This window comes from Alligator sinensis, unplaced genomic scaffold, assembly GCF_000455745.1.
Source record: "Alligator sinensis unplaced genomic scaffold, ASM45574v1 scaffold34_1, whole genome shotgun sequence".
NCBI lineage: Eukaryota > Metazoa > Chordata > Crocodylia > Alligatoridae > Alligator > Alligator sinensis.
In genome coordinates this window covers 2,143,353-2,167,352 of record NW_005842151.1, presented here as the reverse complement: position 1 = coordinate 2,167,352, position 24,000 = coordinate 2,143,353, and the positions used below count along the sequence as shown (strand labels likewise).

The 24,000-nt window shown below is 40.4% G+C and overlaps 1 long non-coding RNA gene across 1 annotated transcript in view; it reads right to left on the bottom strand.

Moving 5' to 3' along the window:
- The window catches only part of LOC112550575, a 50,449-nt gene extending 27,663 nt beyond the window's left edge, over positions 1–22,786 (bottom strand). The window contains exon 1 of the long non-coding RNA XR_003094499.1: positions 22,722–22,786. This is a non-coding gene — a long non-coding RNA (uncharacterized LOC112550575). The remainder of the gene's footprint in view (positions 1–22,721) is intronic.
- Between the last annotated feature and the right edge of the window lie 1,214 nt (positions 22,787–24,000).

Genomic DNA, 24,000 nt, shown 5'->3' with positions numbered 1-24,000 from the left:
CCATCAGACTTGCTTGTGTCTCAGACGGCCGGAGCCGACTTGAGGTGATCTACAAATTGCTCGGCCGTTGGGTGGGCTGGTGAATGGAGAGGCAGACAAAACATATTGGTTGCAAAAAGGCTTTACTTACGCCGCTAGTAGCCGCGACGCAGGTGGTCCGATCACTTAAATAATTACACGAGTTGCTCCAGCTGGCAAAAACCCGGGCCAGTGAATCCGTAAACGAACCAGGCATGCAGGAAAAGGGGTTACGTCGAGGGATAGCATTCGGCGACGGGGAGAAAAATCGAAAGTTGATCAGGCTATCGATTCGCTCTGCCACGAGTCAGGAATTCTCTTAAGTCACTCTGCAGCGTGCTCAAAGTTCTCCGACTTGGGCAGAAGTCGCACAGAATTTTATACGGCTAACCAGCCAATCGCTAGCCGCCACGTAGGAATAATTTAGAATCGGCCAATGATGGGACACAAATTTGCATACGAATGGCGGGAACTCTCTTGCACTGGAGTTTTCTATTGCAACAGAAAACTTTTGCTGTGCACAGAGACTCTCATGTGGCGGGAAAAATTCCATCGTGCCAAGGCACTTAAAATCATTGGGTTATGACAGCTTGAATACTCCAGCACCTACATTTCCTTTTTAGACACCATGATCAATATCCAGAATGGTAAAATACAAACCACCACATATAAGAAACCTACAGAGCAACATACACATATCTGCACAAAATCATTAATCACCCTAAACACACTAAGAAAGCTGTAATATACAGTCAAGCCCTCCAGTACCACCAAATACAGCCAAACCCTCTGTCACCTCATAAATCTCAAAGGGCGTGTCCAGATAAGCATGCATGTGCCTCTTGTCCCATCTCAAACCACTTTGAGGAGGGGCAAGAGCCACATGCGAGAACAAAAATGTGTTCCCCAAGTTTGCAGCACAGGGAGAAAATTAGACCCCTAGATATCCAGGGGTCTTAAAAAAAAAAAAAAAATCGCTCCACAGAAGAGCGGAGCAAGGCATAGTCCCAGACCGTGTCAGGGAGTCAGTCCTCCAAAAGAGACGCTCTGGTGTCAGCCAGAGCGTCTCTTTCATTTTCCTGCTGCCTCAACCCCCAACACTGTCCAGGATAAGTGGGGGGGGAGGAGGGGGGAGGCACAGCGGGGCAGAGGCAGGACCCGGTGCAGCATGCGGGGACTGCGTGCCGTGCCCAGTCAAGCTCTGCCAGCCCTGGGGCCCCTCTGCCGCCCAGCTTGGCCAGGCCCTTGGTGGCAGGACCTGGCGCAGCACCCAGGGGCCACCAGTCCTGGGGCTGCTCCTGCAGGGGGAGCTGGGACCCTGAACAGGGGGGCTGTGGCCCTTACCCGCCTTCCCACCCCCTTCCTGCAAACACCGCATTGCCCCATCACACACCCATCAGGTGCAAAGAAAACCAAAAGTACACATCAACACATATAGGTGTTTAGAATTTATTTTATCACGATGATAGAGACACTGGTAGGCTTCCACACTGCTTTAACATTGTAAATATACCAATAAAGCCTTGCCCAACTAGAGTGGTCTCTTGTTTTAATTGTAGAAAAACATAGATTTTGCGATCTTTTTAAAAAATGGATTTGGGATGCTGCTGCAGCAGTCTAGCTGGCACAAGGGGTAGTGTCCCCAGGTACCAAGTGGCCAGGCCCCAGAAGCTCCTGAGAACTAGTCCTGAGCTGCTTGCCAGGGCAGCTTTTTGTATGGATGGGGCCAGGACAGGGCAGCTTTTTATACTGCTGGGGACAGCACAGGTGCTGGCCCTGGGCTCTAGCTCCCCCTGGCTGCAGATCCAAGAGGAGCCAGGTAGGATTATTTTGCCCCAAGTGGCATAATTTGCTCCACAATGAAGTGCATGTCCAAGCACATGTGCTGAGACAAAAAGCCCCAGCGCAAATTTGCACCGCTTCTATTTGAGCTGCTGCAAGCACACATGCAATGTGTGGACGCACCCAAAAAGGCTTTCACTCAACAAGGACACTCCTCCAGAGAAATAGACTGCACTTTTGAAAGAGCCACCCTGATACCACCTGAAGAATTGCTGCAATACAAAATCCCCACAAATCACACACCAATAGTTATGACACGGCATCCTTCCCTGGAGCCCATACAGAAAATCCTCAAAACAATTGCAACCCATACTAGAAGATGACCCAATTCTTAAAAAGGTCTTCCCAGAACCACTAATCCTAGCCTTTAAACAAGCACTGAACCTCACCAATTTCATCACCAGAAACAGACTTCCTATGGCCCAAAACACATTGAATGGATCCAGACCATGCCGGGACAAAAAATGTAAAACCTGCCAACATATCTTCCCACCACTCCCACCATAACTACACAACAGAACCATCACCATCCCTGGATCTTGCACCAGCACCTCCAGAAATGTTATATATCTTATCCAGTGCACTAAATGCTCCGATGGAAAATATGCAAGGGAAACCAAACAAACAACTGCATACCAAAACAAAAGCTCACCCCAAATCTACTAAAGATGAAACTACCCAATTATCTGTGGGTGCACACTTCTCGCAAGACAACCACTCTCCAATCTCTCAGTTCTCAAAGGGAATTTACAAAACACCTTTCATAGATGAGCCTACAACCGTCACTTCTCGATACAAAAAAATCATGTACTAAATATAGATATTGGATTTATGGCACATTATCACCTGCCTACCATCTGATAATCCCAGGTAACCTTGCTACATTTTACCAGCTACATTCTATCACCAGGTCAACATTCTCCTCCTTTCCCCCTTCCCCCCACCCCCCATCTACCTATCTCACACCTACCGTCTCCCCTGACTTCTGATACTCACTGCCACATATTTGCATTTTCAGAGACCTGCATTTTTCATATTGGCTTCTATTCCACCCAGGAGAACACAAAACAGCAGACTCTCCCTATGCCTGAAGAAGGGTGTTTGTGCCCAAAAGCTTGGAAAGAATATTTTTTTCCAACTACACACAACTGTATTTAGTTGGTGTAATAAAAGCTATGGCATTTACCCAAATAACTTTGCCTGCCTATGTCCTTAGACCAACACGGCTACAACCAACATCAACTTGAAGTCCAATAATTCAGGAATCACAAGTCAATTTTATTTCAGCTCTAACTTCTCTGAAGTCACTAAAATTGGCATATCAGAATATTTAAATATCAGAATAATTTAAACATTCCTGATCATAACTCATTGAGGTAATAGTATATATATATTAGTCATAATTTGACCCTGGATACAATGTTCTCCCTTCAACATGTTGTTAAATGGTCTAGCTAGAAGCTGAAAGCTAGGATAGCAAAGTATAAGCATGCCACTTAATTCTGACTTTACGTTTGGCCAGATTAATATTGGATATCTGAGCTGAAGGCAAAAATCTGGTAACATAATATTGCCACTTTCACAGATTTTCTCCTCCCATCTACTTTCTAAGTAACAACAGTATTCGCTTGATTCCAAGATGGCATTTCCTCCCCCAAAAAAACTTAGGGGAAAGGGGCATCATCTTAGAACAGAGTATCAAGAATTCTGTGCTGCTCCATGGCTCCACACTAATTCCCTTGCTGCTGCTCTCTGGGTCAGCACAGAGAGCAGCGAAGAAATCAATAAAGAGTCACTGAGCAGCACAGGACCCAGCAGAAACAGTAGATACACCCAATACAGAGGGACCCAGCAGCACAACATACAGTGATGGAGGTGGCAGCAGGCGGGCAGGTACTGCAGGGAGGGGCAAGTGGCTGGAGGGCAGGCATGGACGGGGCAAGTGGAGGGAGACTAGGAACTGGGGTTGGAAGTGGGGGGCAAGTAGCAGAAGAACAATGGTTCAGGGTCAGGCTGCCCACCCTGCTGCAGCTACAAAAGGTACAAATTTAAGACAACCCTCAAATAATTAGATTCTGTACATGGAAAAATTATAATTTTTCAAGTACAGAATGTAATTTTTGGGTGGCTTTCTTAAATTCAAATTCATTTTGCAGTTAGGTAAATATGGTATTAATAATCATATAATTGATATTTTGCCATTGCACTGAATGTCTTCCTCCTTCCCCCTAGCCTCATTCCCACTGGAGCCAATGCAACTATGGTATGCCTATAACCACCTTACAGCTATGAGACAGAAAACACAGAGAGGTAGCTTACGAGTGGCAATTCTGCTGCCTACAAATTTCCACTCAGAAATCCAGAGTCCTAGCTTTCAAAAGTGCATTTCTCCTCCAGAGACAAACTAACCCTGAAAGTCTACCAAGGTTTATACCATGGAGGATATTCTGAAGTATGTGATGGGGGAGATGTACAGCACATCACTTCACCTCTACATCCTTTGCTTAGTTTTAGAGCACTTTGCAGGTATAGAGCAGGGATCGGCAACCTATAGTCTATAGGCTGAAGAGATTGGATCTGGACCAGAAGCATGTGGCAGGGCAGGTGGAAGATAAGGAAATGGGCAGCAAGCAGTGGAGGGAGGGCACCTTTCCTGCCCCATACCATGTATTCCTCTGCCATGTGTTGCTGATTCCCTCCAGTGTCCAAAAGGTGGCCTGCAAGGAACAAGCCACCATTCTTAAAGGTTGTCAACCTCTGGTTCAGAACATTCTCATTCATTTGCTCTTAATCTAGAAAGTGAACCACATTACAAGAAAGGAGAGGAACCCCTAATTCTCCAGCCTCATACATGGCAAGTATGTGGGATCTATGTAGCTGGGACATGGAAAGATTGGAAAAGTAAAATCTACCAGCTCCAATTAAAACATGGAACAGTAACAACCACCTCTCAGAAGCAGTTCAATGGGGTATTAAAAACTAGCATGGGAGAAAGCTATTTCTAGATGCTATTTCTGCAGCATGTGAGGAATACAGGTACAAATCTTGTCTCTGTTTTCCTCACCAGCCTCTCTGCACAGCACCAATTCACGATTTAAGTGGTACACAGGACTAGTGCGAGACACACCACATGACAGATACAAGAATTTTCGTGGGAGGAAGATACAACTTGACAATGACTGAAACCAGCAGAGCCTGAAAGAAAGGCAGTTATGTAAAGATCAACAGGTTCCTAAGAATACGTAGCATCCCACTTATTGCTGACAGTCATGCAACAGATAGAATTTTTTTAAGTAATTAAAGTACTACATGACAGAAAGTCATCTCTTGACCCAGTTCTATTTTTATCCCAGTATCTGAAGATGAGGTAGTAAGAGAAAGGAGAAGATAAAGGAAGTGAAATAAGCTTATCAAAATGACAATTCAACAAGTGGAGAATCATCTTTTCACTTATGTCTTTCAATATTCAATGGCTTTTTACTTGCGCATCAGAACTTTATATAACTACAATTAATTTCAATCAAGCACACATTTTATTTTCATATAGAGTATCTACATTTTAAATAAATTTAAAAGTCACATAATGTTAATAGAAGTGAGCTCAATTATAACTCCACCCACCCAGATTACTAGTTTAAACTAAAGATATAATAGATTTATCAATTATAAAGATTTATCAATTATTGAGAGTCAAATTCTGCATCAGAACAGTGTAATTCGAGTTAACTGCAGTCACTCCAGTTTCACACTGATTTAACTGAAATTAAGATCTGTTTAAAAGACTAAAAGAGCTCATCAGAATTTCTTGCATGACTATACTAAAAGCTCAATTTAAACACAAGATTCAACTTTTAAGTTAAAAAACCTAGAATGTTAGAAACTAGAATGTTGTTTTTAAACCCAATACAAGCTTGTTTGGTCATTGGTTATCTGACTAAATCCAACAAATTACAGGGATTTTCAATTTTGTGTGTCAGTAAAAAAAGACAGACTGCCAGCAATTGTTTAAAAAGAAATTTGAACTGCTAGGAAGGCTTTTTTTTGGTACAAGCCTGTGCTTTGTTGTCAGTCAGCCACTATACAATATATTTCACTTCAATGAAAATTAAGCAGCTCAATGAAGGGATTGGCTAGCAAGGTATTCTGTCACTTGAATCTGGAGAGACAAGACTACAAATGTGCAATGTTCATTTGTGAAAAAAGAAATCAGTTTATAAAATATTAATTTCTACCATTTTTATATGACCTGATACCGCTTCTCGCACTGTTTTACAACTAGCATATATCTGGTAACTAAAGAAGAGTTACTTCACTGTGCAATTTGCATCGAGTCTTTAATTTCATCTTTTACAAAGGATCTGTGGGTGCCCCTTTTGATAAGGCCTCTATCAGTCATTCGATGCAAATACTTTATTTCTGTTTATTTTTATTGTTAAAATGTAAAATGTAACACTGACTTTCCTTTGAGGATTGTGAAGCCAGTAACAGATATTTTAAGAGGTAAAGTAGCTTGCTAACTTTTATGGTGCAGACAAAAGTGTTTGCCCTATCTGGCCACAGAAAGCAGTTTATAGCTGTGACCAAACACAAGTACATGACTGCAGACAGCTTCAAAAACAGCCAGTCCATCTGAAAAATGGCAGATCCAAGTGCAGGCATTGTTTTTCAAAACACATTTCACACTTTACTCACAGTGCTAAATCTTTATCTTTTGTCTTCAGCCCAGAAAAATGAAAGTGTGAATAATTTCCTTTTATTCTGAGCAAGGAGAACTGCTTTTCTGTTTAATCTAGACATGCTAAATAGTAACTTATTTGGCTCTATGCTTGTAGCACTACCATAACCCAGCATACTTGGGTCTCCGTAGGGTCCATATAAAGCTTTTAAATCAGTTTGGTTTACCATTACTCGTCTCATCCAAGGAACCTCTCACATTCATTAGTGGCTAATTAGGCAATCTGCTGAAATCCTTACCCATGTTTTGATCACCTTAAGCTTTAAATTTTTTATCTTTATAGCCTCTGGATAGTTATTTCTAAGCTACAATATGTTCAGAACTCAGGAGCATACATTTCAACTTATTCCAACTAGAATATAGTGAACCATCGTGAACAATACATAAACGTATATAACCAATCCCACTGGCTTCCATGGACTATGCATTTGCTTAAAGTTAAGCACATATTTAAATACTTGGTGGGGTTGGGGTAAAGTGCTGAGAAAACTGCAGAATTAAGTCACAAGATGGTTCATTATCCATGAAAATAATATGTTTTGTCACAGCAGTTAACTGCAATGCGACAAAAAAGTCCATTTACTGAAGCTGAGGAATAAGCAACAGTAGCAACAGTTGTGATAGGGAAATTTTAAAAATATATTTTATTTCCCATCAGGTGTCCTGATAGCTTTACCTAATATTAGTTCTATTAACATTCTGAAACAGAGTATCATGATTGTGCTTCTCTGGCCATTGTAACTTAACACTGAATGAAAAAGCAACATTTTTGCTACAGTCACAGAGCATAAGGGGGAATAGGTTTACAGAAACAGTTTATATTGATATAATCTAATATCAGTATACTTTTTACATCAGTGTTTACACCTTAAGGTTGCCTTGTTTAATGTATATACAAAATGAAAAATATCAGTTAGAGGTGCACCGATTCATCGGTCCGATATTGAATTGGCACTGATATAACGAAAATTGACTGTATCAGAAATCGGCCTGATGTGGCTGTTAAATGGCCCATGCATGCGCACAGCTGCAGCACACCATGTAGGCGGCAAGGAGTGCAGCCCAGCAGCATGGAGAGCTGCATGCAGCTGCTAAGTCTGCTACAGTGGGAGGGGAGGGGGGAGGCAAGGGGTGTAGGGGGGCAGATCAAGGCCCCTGCAGTGAGAGAGAGGGAGCGAGGCTAGGGCAGGTGCTGCCTAGTCAGGGCAAGGCAGGTCATGGAATGGAACCATGACTCGTCTGGGGAGCAGTGGCTCCCACTGCTGTGTTCATCCCGGGGGGGGAGGGGTGCCCCTGGATCTGGGCAGGGTGGGGTGGGCTGCTGCTGCAGGCTGGGGTTCAGAAATTGGACTGGAAATTGGATTGGTATTGGGCAATCTGCCTCCTTAAAAATCGGTTATCAGCCCCAAAAATCTCTATCAGTGCAACCCTAAGAGTTGTTAAATCTAAGGGCAAAACATGATCCAGGGTCTTCTACTCCACTATTTTAGAGTCAGTACAGAACCAAGTTAGGCATAAATGAAGTTTATAAGTTATTACTGATCAGAAAGGAAAGTAAATTTATGCAGCGGGGTGCTTATTTTTATTGTGTGGGGAGAGGGAAAACATATTTTAAAAGGCAGTAAGAAAAACTTGCAAAATAATAACAATGCAAAGCCGCATTCATGCTAAAATAAAGTAGCCTATTATGCCCATTCTCTACTTTCTAGCATACAAAAAGTAAGAAGTAAAAAAAAAATAGAGTAAAGAGAAACAGACATAAGAAGCAAAGGAAAGATAATACAGAATACAAAACCTAGTAAATTCTTAACTTACAGCAACAGTAACATCTGCATTAGCTCATCGATACTGTAGGCACAGCTCAAAAGTCACATGACAATATAATTTTAGCCTTCATTTTAAAATACTGAGTTCTAGCCTTCAGAATACAAAATATGTGATAATATGAGCTATGTAACTAATGCCTACTGGAATTGGCAGGTGTTCTAAAAACAGTTTCTTAATGAGATGAGAACTACCCTGTCCATCTCAACTCTCAGCCCCATGTAGATGCCAAAAAGGAAAAGAAACATGGCATGGGTTGGAAACCTTGGGTAAGCCATCTGAAGCACATCAAAGGACTGTAACTGCCGTAAATTTGGCCCTGGCATTGCAGTCAGTCTGTTCCAGAGACATGCCTAATTGCCACCAGGTACTGGATAGGGACTTCCACCCCAATCCAGTTTTGGCTGTTTTGCGGATCAATAAGGTCCTGGGAATGAACTCAGCCTGAAGGACATGAAGAGGATACAGTCTGAAGTACAGTGACAAAGGACATACCAAATCTGCATTTCAACATTTCTTAGCATTTAATATCTCATTGGGATATAGAGTGGAGACAACAGCTTAAAACACTGGTGAATCCTTTGCTCTTTTTAATAGAATTTGCTCCTGTGCTTGACAAACTGTTTTTTCTGTGTGTCAACTAGAATTGCCTAGACCTATAAAAAAAGGCCTATACCATCAGCCTATGGCACAACAGAGTAAAGAAAAAAAAATGGTAGGTACTGAAGTCATCACCCCCTTTCCAAGGGTAAAGCTGTGATGCTACATCTTTCAGTGGCGGGGGTTTGCAAAATAAGGATCAGATAAAACAACAAACAAAATAAGCAAAGCTCTTGGTTCGAGTATTGCTGAATGTCATATAAAAACAGATCACATAATGCACGTACCGCTACAGTCCTTAGAAAGAAAGCAAGGTCTAACTGTTAATCCTCACTCTTATCTATCACTTCTTACTTTCAGCAAAATACACCTACCACAATGTATCAATGGTTTGCTTCTATTTTGAGTTTAGGGGGAAAATGCAGTCTCTCAGCCACTATGATCTGATCACTCCCAGCTTATTTCCTGATTAATAGCTGCAATCAACAGTAAAATATTGTAGTTACACTGATTACCCAAACAACAGAAGGACCCAAACCAAAGTGCCATTTTCAGACACAAATTGAGAACGTGCATTTCTTTCCATAGCAGGCTGACTCCAAACACCCCAAAGTCTAGAAAAAATAATCAGACTTTGATCCAAATTCCAAACTCCTGAGTTCAAGTAAACACACTGAGATACAAAGATGTTTTTCTAAACCATTATGATTATTAACACCACATACTTACACAACACCTTTCAACAGAAGATAAAGAAGAAATCATTTTCACAAATATAAGCCATATGAGCCTGCCTTCCCAGCTCAGGAAAAGCTAACACTACACCCAAAGTCTAGTTCAAGTTCTTTCCCACTGCTTTTTTTTTTTAATTCATCATCAATTAGCCCGTGATAAATTTTTACATAAGCATCACACACAAATCTCATCTTTTCTCCTAAATAAGGATCTTCCACAAGGCCTCCGAGTTCTTTATAGGTTCCCACTCTATCAGCCAACTGCCTGAAAGTTATCCTGTTCCTATTCCTGTCTCAAAAGCTAGCCCACTTCCTATATCAAACTAATCATCTTCAGAGTGTAGCTCCATCTATAATATGCGACTGTTCCTCTTAAAAGGGCAGTCACAGGGCCGAAATGCCCTACCAGAAGGGAGACAAGGTTCTTTGGGTAAATGTGCTATGTTTAATTATACACACTAAATAGTTGAAAACATTGTTCTTTGCAAGCTTTCAGGTATAAACACCCTTCTTCAGGCACAGGGACAGTTTGTTGTTGTTTTGTGTCCTCTCCCTGTGCCTGAAAAGGGCTGTTTGTGCCTGAAAGCTTGCAAAGAACAATTTTTCCAACTATTGAGTTGGTCTAATTAAAGATGGGACATTTTCCTAAAAGACCCTTTGCTGCCTATGTCCTTAGACCAATACGGCTACAACCAACAACCCTAAAATATGCCAGAAGGGGACATTTTGGCCCTTTTTATGTAAAGTTGATGCAGTGCCTGCCACCAGAGGATCCTAGCCCATTCACATGGTTCCTAGGCATGACTTCAGTAAACTTAGCACATTAGTAATACCACAGAGAAGTAAACTGTTGCACAAAAGGTCAAGTATTTTACCCAAGCTAGTGACAGTCACAAACAAAACATGCACCACATCTGGGCCCCACTGCCCTATTCCCACTACCAGTGCCTTCCTAAAAACATTCATGACTTCAAGGTTAAAGAAGCATACATAAAGCTCCAATAGGCTACAAAGAGATATACTTACTGATACTGTTTTATGTTTGTACATAAAAAACATATAAAAACATCAGTACCTAGAGCCCTCAATGGAGAAAGATCATGGCCCCATTTTGCAAGGCATGATGTACACACACACACACACACACACACACACACACACACACACACTCCCTGTCCCAGTGTTTACTACATTCTAATTGTAGAATCAACTTTCAAATCTTTCATCAGTTCCAAAAGTCCATATGAAGAGAAATCCCAAAGGGCAACAAAAAGCCAATAATTCGATGTCCAAAAGGACTTTTTTTAAGCTTAGTGTCTGCAAAGCACAGGACGTTATAACAGACTTTGACATCAGAGAACTCTCCTTCTTGGAAACCAACAAATTATCTCAAGCAAGGGTCTCTTATGAAAAAGACTTCTTCACACATTGATCTACAAGTGGAAATATCTGCAAATTGCTCTTAATATACTTCCTCTTAAGTATCATTACCTTATTGTGGGAAAACAAGTTTAGTTTTCCTTTTTTTAATAAAATAAATTGAAGTTTGACAAACTGGCAAAATAGCCTTCACATTATACATACATTGGCCCTCCTAGCCCAGCAAAAATTTATGATGGACACACCTACCAAGTCAGTGCACAACATCATTATTGGGAAACAAACAAATCAAAATAACAATGCTGTGAATCAGAGAAGAAACACTGCATTCCACTCACTTTGATGAGTGAAGAGAGAGAGTGCTAGAGAGAGATGCCTTACGGCTCAAACAACTTTTGAAAACCTTAAACTCATAAGCTGATTTTACAAAATGCTGCATTTTAAGTTCATTGCAGAAGAGAAAAAGGCCTTCAAATTATGCTTGACCAGGAGAAATATTTCACCACCAACAAAACAACTCTCCTTTAGGAATTGTGAAATCCGTGTCAAACCAAATCCACTCCTACCCCCAAGGCGGACTGTGCAGAGTGTGTGGGAGGGCAGAAGTATGCTGACATATGCTCAAGAAAACATGCAAACTATTGGCACTTCCGAATGCAAAAGTTTAATAGCTAGCAAGTGAACATAATTACACAGGTGGCCACCTTGGGTAGCAGAGTACTGAGCTTCAAAGTAAAAAGCAGGAGCTATCAAGTTTTATAAAAGTTGACCCTACTTCCATAGTAAGTTGAGCTCACAGCTTTTCATATAGTGCCACTTTTAACAGTAACACACCTAAGCACATACTAGAAATCTTAAAGGCTTAAAAAGTAGTTCTTTGAAAGAAATATTAATATTTATAGTTGTTAACCCAAATTTTTCCTTTATATTTCCATTTTATACAAACTGATCACAACCTAAAATAGCATATGGTATTTACATAGAAACTGAGGCAGCCTAGCATTAGCAAATATTTGCAAGGGAATAATTAATCTCAATTAACAATATGCTGGACAGCTTGACCATACATTTGCTATGGTTGGAGCCTCTGAGTTGGAGATGGGCCCACCATTCCTCTACGACCTACATCACTGATTCTCAACTATGGTGCCATTGCATCTTAGGGTGCCACAACATTTTTTTGTTGTGGCACCCTAATATTCCCAATATTCCCAATATATTCCCAATACACCCCAATATTCCCAATATATAACCCAGAAATTTCAAACAGGAATCCACTGTGTCAAAAACATTCTGACCTGTTATGGTCTTTCCAAATTCTTTGCAACAGAGACTTTTGACAGCAAAGTACCTACGCATTTAGCGTTTTAAAAATAAAAGACTACCCAGCAGGTTAACACTGGAAAATACTAAGTGCTGATTACATGCAGGTATTCAGACAATCTTTATCTCGTATTCTTCAGATTTTTCAAAATGAACAGGAATCTTTGGTTTTAAAAAAAAAAATTACATAAATCTCAGACGCTCCCTTATTTGGCCCTCAAAATGTTTGTGTAGCACAGGCCTGGCTAACCCATGGCATGTATGCCACAAGTGGCACAGGCAGCTTCTATATGGCATAGCAGACTGGGGAGGAGACAGGCAGCAAGGTCACAAATAGAGCATGGAACAGAAAACAATGCAACAGATCAGGTAGGAAACACAAGGCAAGGAGCAGAAAGCAAAGGAAAGGGATTAGAGCAGTATTTAGGGTCGGTACAGGGCTAATCTGTGGCATACTTGCCAACCCTATTGGTGTAGCACTTGGTCATGCAAATGATGTGTTAGGTATTCAATTCCTTAACAGTTAAAAAAAAAAAAAAAAAAAAAAAAGCTGTAAAGGACCTAGGTTACATTTACAGGTTCTTGTTATATCTTATTATAAATGACATTATAATCCCTTCTTTGAAAGGTTCAGTAATGTAAAATTCTAAGAAAGGTTTAAGAATAATGACATTAACTCTAGGTATGGCTATAATTACAATGTTGGTAAATTGAAGGTTAAGTTACCATTACTTTAAACTAGTCTTTGATGAGTCATGTGCATCTCCCAGAGTATACTTACTGAGACAAATATCCATATGGCTAGATATGCAATTAAATAACTCTTTTCATTGTTACAGCTGAAGTGAATTTTTAACTTGTGCATCACTGCACATTTTGATTTATCAAAAATCTCAACTCTTACAGACTACTAAATTGTTTTTAAGACTTTAATTACAGCCCTCAGAAAGATGCAAAAAGAAAATACGTTTAAAGAAAACACAAATAAACCACCTAGCCAAATACTGCTATCAATTATAAGTCCAAAGATCTTCATCATGCAGGAAGCAGGAAGTACAAGTCTAGAAAGGGGAGGGGCACAATACTACTTTAGGCATTATATAGCAAAAAAATGTCCTCCAAAACAGCGTGGGTAAACCCCCCCCCCCACATATTTTTGTTTGTTTATAAAACATAAATTGCATTTAATCTTTTCTTGAGGCACCTGTTATAATTTCAGAAAAACACTATAGATGGTGATTACTCAGTTATAAGAGGTATAAATTTCCAATTAAACTTTTTCAAAATCTATCTGATATTAACACACAGTGCATGGCCACTTCTAAATTCACCTTTCTGCCATAAAAAAAGAGAGAGAGAGAAATCCATACTTTTGAAGGCAGTCATTTAGTTAGTCCCCTAAAATTTAAAAACCAGCAGCAAAAGAAATCTAAAAATACTATTAACTCTGGCTGTTCCACTGAATGTGTTGAATATTTAGAATAAGAACAAGATTACTGAAGAGTTCTTGGTGTATTATAATGCTGTAACTAACTTTTTATTGAGGCCCAAGAGATGTTCTAAGAAGAAACCGGCAGAGGAAAACAGTTATCTGATCAGCACATTACACCCACAGACTCATAGGGCTTGTGGTTAATAAACAGCTCTTTACAGAAAAGAGAAAAAAAAATTACATACAGCCTATGCACAAGCTGCAGACCTGCAAGCAGCTCCATATAGACAAACTTGTGAGCAGAAACTCAATGAAGTAACTGGGGGCACCTCAGTGTCCCCATGCATGTGGTTCCAATTGCACTGACCTACTTTGCAGACTAAGGATCACAATGGAACTAAATATCCCACTTAATACTAACATTCATTTTAAGTACTGTCCTGCATAACAAGTTCATTAATTTGTTAAAATAGGTCTTATTCAACCAAATGCCATGTTATGTAAAGGGTCTACATTCTTGGGCTTACTAACAGTATGGCATTTAAAAACCTGTTTATTAGATCCCCAAGAGCAGCAATTGTTTCCCTAAATTACTGAAAAATAAATAAGATTCTTTAAAAATATAAATTTCCAACATACCTTGTTATTGACCAAAGGTTAGTATTTTGGGATAAGTAATGCCAAACTAAATTCAGTTAGCAGAGCAAATGAAGACACTATGGATGCGTCCAGACAAACGCGGACATGTGGTATGCGGCACTGCAGACCTGTCTTCAGTGCCAGTGCCATACATGCAGGCATTCCTTACACTGCTACCTTGCAGCACAGAAAGTTTTTTTTGATCCCAGAAGATCCCAGAGTCAAAAAAAAAACAACCCATGCCTAAAAAAAGTGGTATGGCACATGTCGGGGTAGCATGTGCCACCCAAAACTGGGGCCTGGCCAACCAGAGCCACACTGCAGGAGTGCCACGGATGCAGTTCCCACAGACCCCCAGGAAAGGCTGCTGGGGCCAGAACAGTTGCTGGTCCCAGCCTCCCCTACCCCACCTAGGGCAACGTGCCGCATGCCAGAGCACACGTGGCATGGGCATTCTCCAGGGACAAGTAGCAGCAGCACAAGGTGTGCCACTGCTACTTGTGCCGGGAGAAACACATGTTCCCACTCATGGGGATGCGCACTATGATGACTAATTTTCCCAACACTGAAGTTGGAAGAAGCTGTTACAGAAGGTAATGGTCCAAACATCAGCTAATATCTAAGATTAGATGCATACATTTCACTGAATAGGCACTCATAAATAATATCTGCACAGGTCCTGTAGGAGAACCTAAGACAGCAGCCATTCAGAAACTTTCTATTTGCCTTTTGGGCTGAAGCGATGAGGGCACAAAGATTCTAGGCAGATTCAGTTAAGCCATGTGGCAAACCTCTATGATCAGATATGACACGGAAAGGAACCTCTACAGCATAAACCTGGAAAAGAAAGAAGGGGTTCCAAGGGAATAAAAGTAAAGTGTTTCAACATATCAGCACAGCAGAAACTAACAACCACATGCCAAATTCTACTGATTCCACTTGCCATGTCTACCAAATATCACTAATATGGAAGATAAGAAAGCCCTGAAATACATTTTTTTAAAGAAATAAAGCCTAAAGAATTACTTAATATTCCGTTTTAATGTCTGGCTTGAAGTTAGGCCTTTTTTGTACAAGAACATTCTTAATGACAGCTGAAGACATTAAAATGTGAAATGTTTCTTCTGCTGCTAAAACGTGCCAAATAAATTAAGGAAGCACAATGACAGAAATAAGAAAACATGTAGCTCCTAAGAAATAAAGATAAAGACTCCCATAATGTGTTTGGTTCAGGACAATGTTTATATGGCACTTTAAACACACAAGCAAGAAGCCCATGGCCATCTATGTTCTATACACTTCTTCACGTAGAAAACCATATTGTATAAAAGTTAGTCTACAGCACAAATTTATGAACACTGCATACATTCTGGTGAGGAAAATGCCTCTCTGCACTGCACTAATCAGATAACACGTTATCTGTCTTATACCAGCTGTTGTATGTACAATTTTGACTATATTGCAAAGGTCTAAAACTTTTTTTCCATTGGTTCTCTAAGCCTAAATTTCACAGGATTTTTGCTTATGGATGATCATCGGGATCACCTCAACTGCTAAATTTACCACTTAGTTACAAACACAATTATTTACAGCAGTTTTTTACCATTTTACTTTGCTGGTGGGCAATAACAAGAACTTTAGCTCTGACATTAGCTCATAGAATTATACATATTGAAGCATGACTCGGCCTCTTTTCTTGTGCTGGTACTCCTCCACCAACAGGAAAAAAAATACACACTAGAAGTATTTTTTTCTTTCAGCCTTTATTAATTGAATGATACAAAGACTCTAACTAAATCATATACTCTTAGTTTTTATGGGACTAGCATTAATATCATTACGTGTTCAACAAATTAATGCAGTGTGAATTTACATTTTAAAAAGCTACTTGCTCATACTAATGTGGCTATACCAGCATAAGTGGTAACATTACTAATCATAATATTCCTCCTTTAAATTCCTCCAATGAACTGGAAAGCATATTTTGGGGAGACAGCTAACTGGACCAACTGCATATTTCGGAGAGATTTTAGACAAGCTTCTGGGCACAAGGTAACCTTCCTCAGGTCTAATGAAGAGAGCACTCTGAGCTCTACTGACAAGAAAACAATCGTCATTCAACTACCCCTGAAAACCAGGTTCACAAAGTATTTAAATCCCATGGCAGGGTATGCCTATTTGCTTAATTATGCTGTGTCCAGACATGAGTAGACGTTAGGTTCCCTAGTTGTCCCCGGGAAATGCCTGTACCAAACACGCTTTGGCACATGGTAAGTTACCCCACGTGGGGTAAGGGCAGCTGGGGTCAGTGCTGGGCTGGCCCCAAGAGCTCCTGGGGGCTTCAGCAGCGGCAATCCTGCTGCACGGAGCCTGGCCAGCAGTGGAGCTGCAGGCAGCCCACACTGCCACCATGTGCAGTGCTCCACTTTTTTTTTTCTGTGGGTCTTTTTGACTCCTGGATATCCAGGGGTCAAAACAGCCCTCCACACTGCTCCCCTGCAGCACAGAGAACAACTAAATCACGTGCAGCATGTAGCACTACAGATGTGCCTGCAGTGCCATATACCGCATGGCCACACTCATCTGGATGTGGCCTTCTTGTTGAAATACCACTCTCAGGGTTGTCACACCTGAAAATTAACCATCTCTGAAAATTATTCTGTATTTTAAGGGATACCAAAACAAATTTCAGAATAGTGCTAATTTTGCCAACAAACTACCCCGTCACATAATTAAGAAAAACCTAGTGCAGGTAAAGCTGCATCCTATTAAGTAACAATTTATTTACAGTCAGACATCCAACAAGGATGTGTTAGTTGTTATTTGTTCGTTTAAATTCTTACATGCTACCAAAAGGTGATCAAAAATTCAGAAAACATTACAATAAAAGGCACATTATAATATTTTTTAAGAAAGCTCTGAAGATACCTGGGTCACATTAAGGTCTGTCTCTCTCAAATCAGATTTTCCTACTGCTCACTCATGCAAGGAGATCATATTTCTGTGCCTGCAATATTTCCACGGCAACCCTGATGACAGTGATGTCACAAATGCAACCCTGACTTCACTGCAGGATGAAGTACTAGGAGCAGATGGGATGCGAGGGAGAAAGACCCTATTTAAACACAAATCTCTTTCAGAAGAAAGAAAGGAACACAAGCAAAGAAACAGGTGAATGGACCATGTTTTGAAGTATGATATATTCAAAAGATTATCCTAGCATGAAAATCCATTTAAAGGCAAGACCTACAATACAGGAGAACTGTCAAATTTGTCTGGCCTTACAATAAGCTGACCTTGAAAGCCTCCTGTTTAGCCAAATAAGCTTGTGCTTAGTTTTTAAAGTGGTGCTGAAGAAATTACACTTTGATATTTTGTGATTTACACTATTATCTTGTATAAAAACAGTCTAAATATTCAACTATACGTATTTGACACAATTATTTTCATAGTGGCAGACAAATGCAATAAACTTTGCTATCTAAATTAATCAATCATATAAAAGAGATGATAATGAGTCCACAGTGCTGCAGGGAATATAGAAAGGTGATTATGACAATACCCATGTGCATTCCAGAGAGTATTAATAAAAAAAACACACCTCCACCACTGGATCCCACATATGTGGAGTCGAACAGGGATTAATGTTCTGTCTAGTCCTATTCAACATATAGCCGCTATGAACGTGAGTCACATGATATAGACTCAAGTGACAACAAGATAAAGATAGCAGACAGCAACACTTTTGCTACACTAGATTTGACTATAAAACGATGGATGCTTGGATGAAGTCAATGCATGGATTTAAAAAAAAAGAAAAAGTAGCTGATTGAATCTGACCCCAAGCAAAACAGCAGTAAGGACAGTGGACAGAAGAAGGCTCTCTGAAAAGTTTGCAGCCATGGAGCAGTCTCATTTGGTTGGTGTCACTTGACATTTCAGGTTTTTGTTTAGGAGTTTGCTTTGGCTCCTTGCTGTTGCTAAGCTCTCACTTAGCATCAACCATATGTAATGTTTTCTAATATCAGTAGTTGAAAAGGAGACACTCCCATTCTTGGAGAATGACAACACGGGTTTGGCAGTACATATACTTGTCATCTGCCTAGACTACAGCAATGCAGCTTATCTGGGCACAAGACAATCAGCCCTTTAGGAAAACCTTACCAGTACATAACTATGCAGTACATTTCATCAATGTAGATTTATTTGAATGTATCAAACCTGTCGTCCACACTCCAGAATCACTATCGATGAAATGCTGAAACAAATTAAAGGTTTCAGCCCTTGTCTTCCAAGTCTAAAAACCTGGGCCAAGCATCTCTTCAGAATCACACTCCCTAGAGTTTATTGATACATACCACACTCACACAGCAATATTACCCTCCACTTTAAGACAGTGCCCGAGGAATGGGCATGGCAGGCCTCCAGCATAAAATTGAAGAGGGGCAGATGTGTTTAAAACCACTGTCTACTCAGGTACAATAGACCTTTCTGCCATAACTGTAAAGCCTGTCTGTGCAAGAGATGAACCTTTCTCCAGGGCTGGTCTGAGACTGTTGAATGAACCCACATGGAAACTAAGGGCCATTACAGATTTCCCCTACCTCTTGCTCCAAATATGAAGTTGCTTCCTTTGACCTTGCTTTCCCCAGCATAAATGCACAGAAGCATACATTTTAGAAAAGTAACATCGCTCTGCCAACACACATCCTAAAAAAGCACATACAATTCTTCCTCCTGGGGAAAGGACGGGGGAGGGGGCTGGAATATGCTCCATAAGATAAATGTGAGTCACATCACTGAACACACTACTAAGTACCCAGAAACTATGGGGAGAAGGCCACAAAAACTGTTATACAGAACTGAAAACAAAATATAGACATGGAAATCTTGGTTCCTTCTTTTCAATATATTTTTATATGTTAAGAATTGGGTGCGAGAGCTAGCATGGAGGGTAGGGGCAGAAGGCTAAACAAAAGATAAGAGAAAGGAAAAGAAAAGGCTACAGGGGACAAAGAGTGAGGAAGGATGTTCAAGACATAAGGGAAGATATGAAAAAGGTAGAGAGAGTCATTGTTAGGAGACAACCCAGTGAACCTTAAGGTGAACTGAAACAGAGCATACAGAGTAAGAGGAAGCCCAGCACACTCCATGTAAACACACAAGTCTCAGGACCAGACAAGACCTCTGCACTCACCCACACTAAACCTTTACCCAAATTTGACATAAACATTCAGTGCTCACTGAGTATAGAATGGTATCAGTGTTGTTTTATTAGCAGCCCAAAAACTGACTAGCTCTCATTTTTCAAGGCTTCTAACAGCAGCCCCACAGTGATAACTAGAAACCTTGAAGATGAGAGAAGCGAGTCAGTTTTGAGGCTGCTAATACCGCAGCACTAACAGTGCTGTACTGAACCAGCATTACTTAGAGCACTGTAGGTACTGCTGCGGTATTAGCACCCCCAAAATTTACCAGCATCCTTCATTTTCAAAGCTTCTAATAGTCACTGTCAGGGATGCTTTAGAAGCTTTAAAAATGAGAGGAGCAGCTGTAAAAATGACTAGCTCCTGTCCTTTTCAAGGCTTCGAATAGCAGCCCTTTGACAGGTGCCTCCCCTTCACTGTTTCTGAAGCAGCTGAGTAGAATTAAGTTATAAAGTAGAGTGGGGTTGAAACATCCTATACATTTTACTTTTTTATGCAGGTATGGATATGCAGACAGACAGACTCTGTTACAATGTATGCAGTACGGAACAAATTGATACTGGCATTGTGTTATGCATCTAAGTGAATATGCACTTATCAGATATGCAGATGAATGGTATGGTATACAGTGTTCTAGGAAACTACTACTGGGTTATAAGTAGAAGCCAAGCCTTGCACAGCCTTGAAACCAATAGAGGATTTGAGCAAGTAGAGGTCACAAAACTGCAAGTGAAGAAAAGGGTTCTTACGACAGTGTGCTGGACAGATTTTAAGAATATAATGTGAGATTCAGGGAAGTCAGAAATGAGAACCCTCTAGTAGTGAAAGCAAAAGATGACAAGAGTATAGAACTGAGGTGCTGGGAATAGGAAAGAAGGACAGATTTTAAAGATAGCACAGAGCTGAAGAACTGGAATGATTAATCAACTGCTTAGATCTCAGGGGAGAAAGGAGGACAGAGAGGAGCTGAATATGGCATGAAGGTTGCAAGCCAAAGCCTGAGTCAAGTTAAAATGTGTCTGGATATCCAGAAAGAGATGTCAAAGAGATGGTCACAAAACAAAAGCAAAATATAGGGGCAGATCAGAAAGAAGTAAAGAGGGTGGTCATGAAGACTGTATTTTCATTGTTCAAATGGTAATGAGAGTGTTACAAGGGAAAGGATGTAAGGGAAGACAGGGGACACTGTGAGAAATATTTAAAAAGCAATCAGAGACTGGAAAGTTAAACCAACAGAGAACCAGAAAAATACAAATGCAAGTCAAGGAAGGAAAGCAAACCATCTGAAGGAAACTAACCCATCAAGAAAAATAAGTACAATGTAGACAAGAAAAATAAGTTATGAAGAAACTCAAATGTTTTCTCCAATATAAATGCTGGACTGCATATCCTGTCATGAAGACATCGTCTTTTGATGAGAGAAATCTCAGGAATGTGGAATAGGTTAGAAATGAGCAAGCTGAGGGTCCAAGAGGAACCGTGAGGAGAGAAAGTTGAAGCATTGGTAACAGATAATATATTCAAGAAGTTTGGTTGGGAAAAAGTAGAAGTATACTCAGTAGTAATTAAAGAGGCTAAAAGACTGAAGGAGGATTATCAGGATAGCAAGTGCAGCTCCACGTTCTTAACAGCAGAGGAAATAGACAATATTATGGGGAGCTACTGAAATCAATAGGGGATAGTGTCAAGAGCACATTTAGATACAAGGCAAATTAAAATCGTATAGGTTACTGAAAACTGAAACAGGTGCATGACAATAAAAAGACCACAGAAATGTAGAATCTATCTTACGAGAGAATAATAAAAGAGCTTAGAAATTGCTTAACCCACTGAAGTAGACACTGAGAAGGAATATAACCTCCATCCCTAAACGCATCAGGGTAGCCCATAAGGGATAGAGAAGAGGTACTAAAGCTAAAGGACAAAATTGGCAAAGCAATAAATCAACATAAACTGACCACAAATGAATCTAAAAGCTTGAAGTCTGGTTAATAGCCATCACCAAAATAAAGTTCTAGATCAGCCTTCCTATAGGAGTAGTGAGGACAATGAGGACAGTGATCTCATTCTTGCTCTGTCAGCTCTTTTATCAGACTGTCTGTAGAAACATGAAACTGACTGCTAATATCAATTCAAATCAGCTAACAATGTCGTTTGTACCTCTGCAAAACTGCTACTGTGTAATAGAAGTTGCTTTCTGTTACTTAGGCAGTTTCTTTTCTGCTACAGCACTGATTAAAAAAATAATTCCAGAGTGGCAGGAAAACTCAAAGCCCTCTTTAGACTCAACTATGAGACACTGATAAATTCAATTACTTATGCAATCTCAGTTTTACAGACTAAAAGGTTACAGGAGTACAAACAAAAATTCAAGATATTCAGGCAACTCTCTCAGAATAAGGGCTGTTTACACACGTGGAAAAAAAAACCAACAAAACAAAACAGTGCATTACTGTCAGGTCGGTGCACCCCCACACCAAGCACAGCGCACACCCAAAAGAGGCATCACATCAATTTGACCTGGCTCACCCAACGTCTGTATAGATCACCTGGTTCAGTGGGGCTTTTTGGCACTTTTATCTAATAGCTGATTCAATCAGCTATTAGATAAAAGTGCCAAAAAGCCCAGTGGGATCTATACAGATGTTGGGCAAGCCGGGTCGAACTGATGCGATGCCTCTTCCAGTGAAGCATTGTTTTGTTTTTCAGGTCTGTCAATGGCCAAAAACACTATATTTACACTTACTAAAACCAAATAGTGCCCAAAACAGTGAAGTCTTGTAAATGCTTGACCTTCTGTCAGCAGAACATAAATGGATGAAAAAATGCAACGAAATAATAGCTGTGAGCATTTTCTAACACAATTCCAAACTTCCACAGTTCAAAATATGAAATGACAAAGTTGAAAGGGTATGAACTCAGTAATCTAATAGAACTTTTCAATCCCTAGTTTCTATAAATAAATACCAATAGTTGGAGTACATTACCTTCATTCTCAGATGTCTGGCATTTTACCTTTACTACTAAATCAAAGGTACGTTCTGGATTTTCCCTAGAAGTAAACACACAAGTTGGTTGATTAGTCATAGCAAGCAAACTAAATGGACTAATACAGATTGTCAAGCATTCTTTACAATGTAATATAGTTTGCATGCCACTTGACATGATCATCACTCTTAAAGTAATGATTTCATTTATGTGATTTCTGAATTTTTACAAGACTTCTACATCTTCCTAAACAGACTGTAAGAAAGTGAGCTATATTCTCTCAAAAAAAATCCTGATCACACCACACATGAAATATACAAGAAATGATGACCCATGTCTGACAGCCCTTCAATCACTTCACTGTAACACTTTACAGAATGTATATGTTGAAGAATAACTTTAAAATGAAGAACAGTCTGCTTTACAAAACTGGCCTTTAGTACTGAAAGAAGGGCTTTTAATATATTGGTTTCAAACTGAGTTTTAATGGTTTGATTTGGGCCTCTTGCTCTTTAAATTTTTTAAAAGCTTCTAGTTTTAGAATGTGATGAAAGTAGTCCCATCATATACTAAGTTTCATCATAATTTAGCCATAAGCCTATCTGTCTTCTTAATATGTTTGGTGATCAACTTAAGAGTTCAGAGTCACTTAGCCTGTTCCTTCAGAAGCGATTCCATTTACAGTCAACTAAATCCAGCACACAACAATTCAACCAGTAGGAAAATATGAATGCAATAACTCATCTTCTAATTGCCTCCTAAAAATTAAGTGTTTCTTAGAAAAGAATACCATCAAATATATTCCATTACTATACAACATCCATTGTCCATGAATAAGCATTTACATTTCAGTCACATGACCACACCTGGGCAGGCCCGCCACAGCGGCTCCAACAGCCAGGAGTAATCCAGACACAGAGCGGCCTGGCCCCAGAGGGGAACTCTTACCCCTCCTCCCTCTCCCCCATGGGGCTGGGAGTGGTGCTGGGGTGCTCTTCTCCCTCCTCCTCCCCTCCCTGCGGTGGGAATGGGGGTCTGTGAGGCTGCCTGGCCCCAGAGGGGGACTCTTCCCCCTACCTCTCCCCCATTGCAGCAGGGTGGGGAGGAGGGCCTCTATGCAATGCTGCTTACCACCAGAAGTGGACTCTTCCCTCTACTCTCCCCAGTCCCACGCCAGGGGGAGGCTCTGTTCCATGCTGGAGGGAACTCTTCCCCCTCTTCCTCCTCCCCCCAGAGAGGTAGCAGAAGCATGGAGCTCAGCTGGGCAGGGTGTGGGTA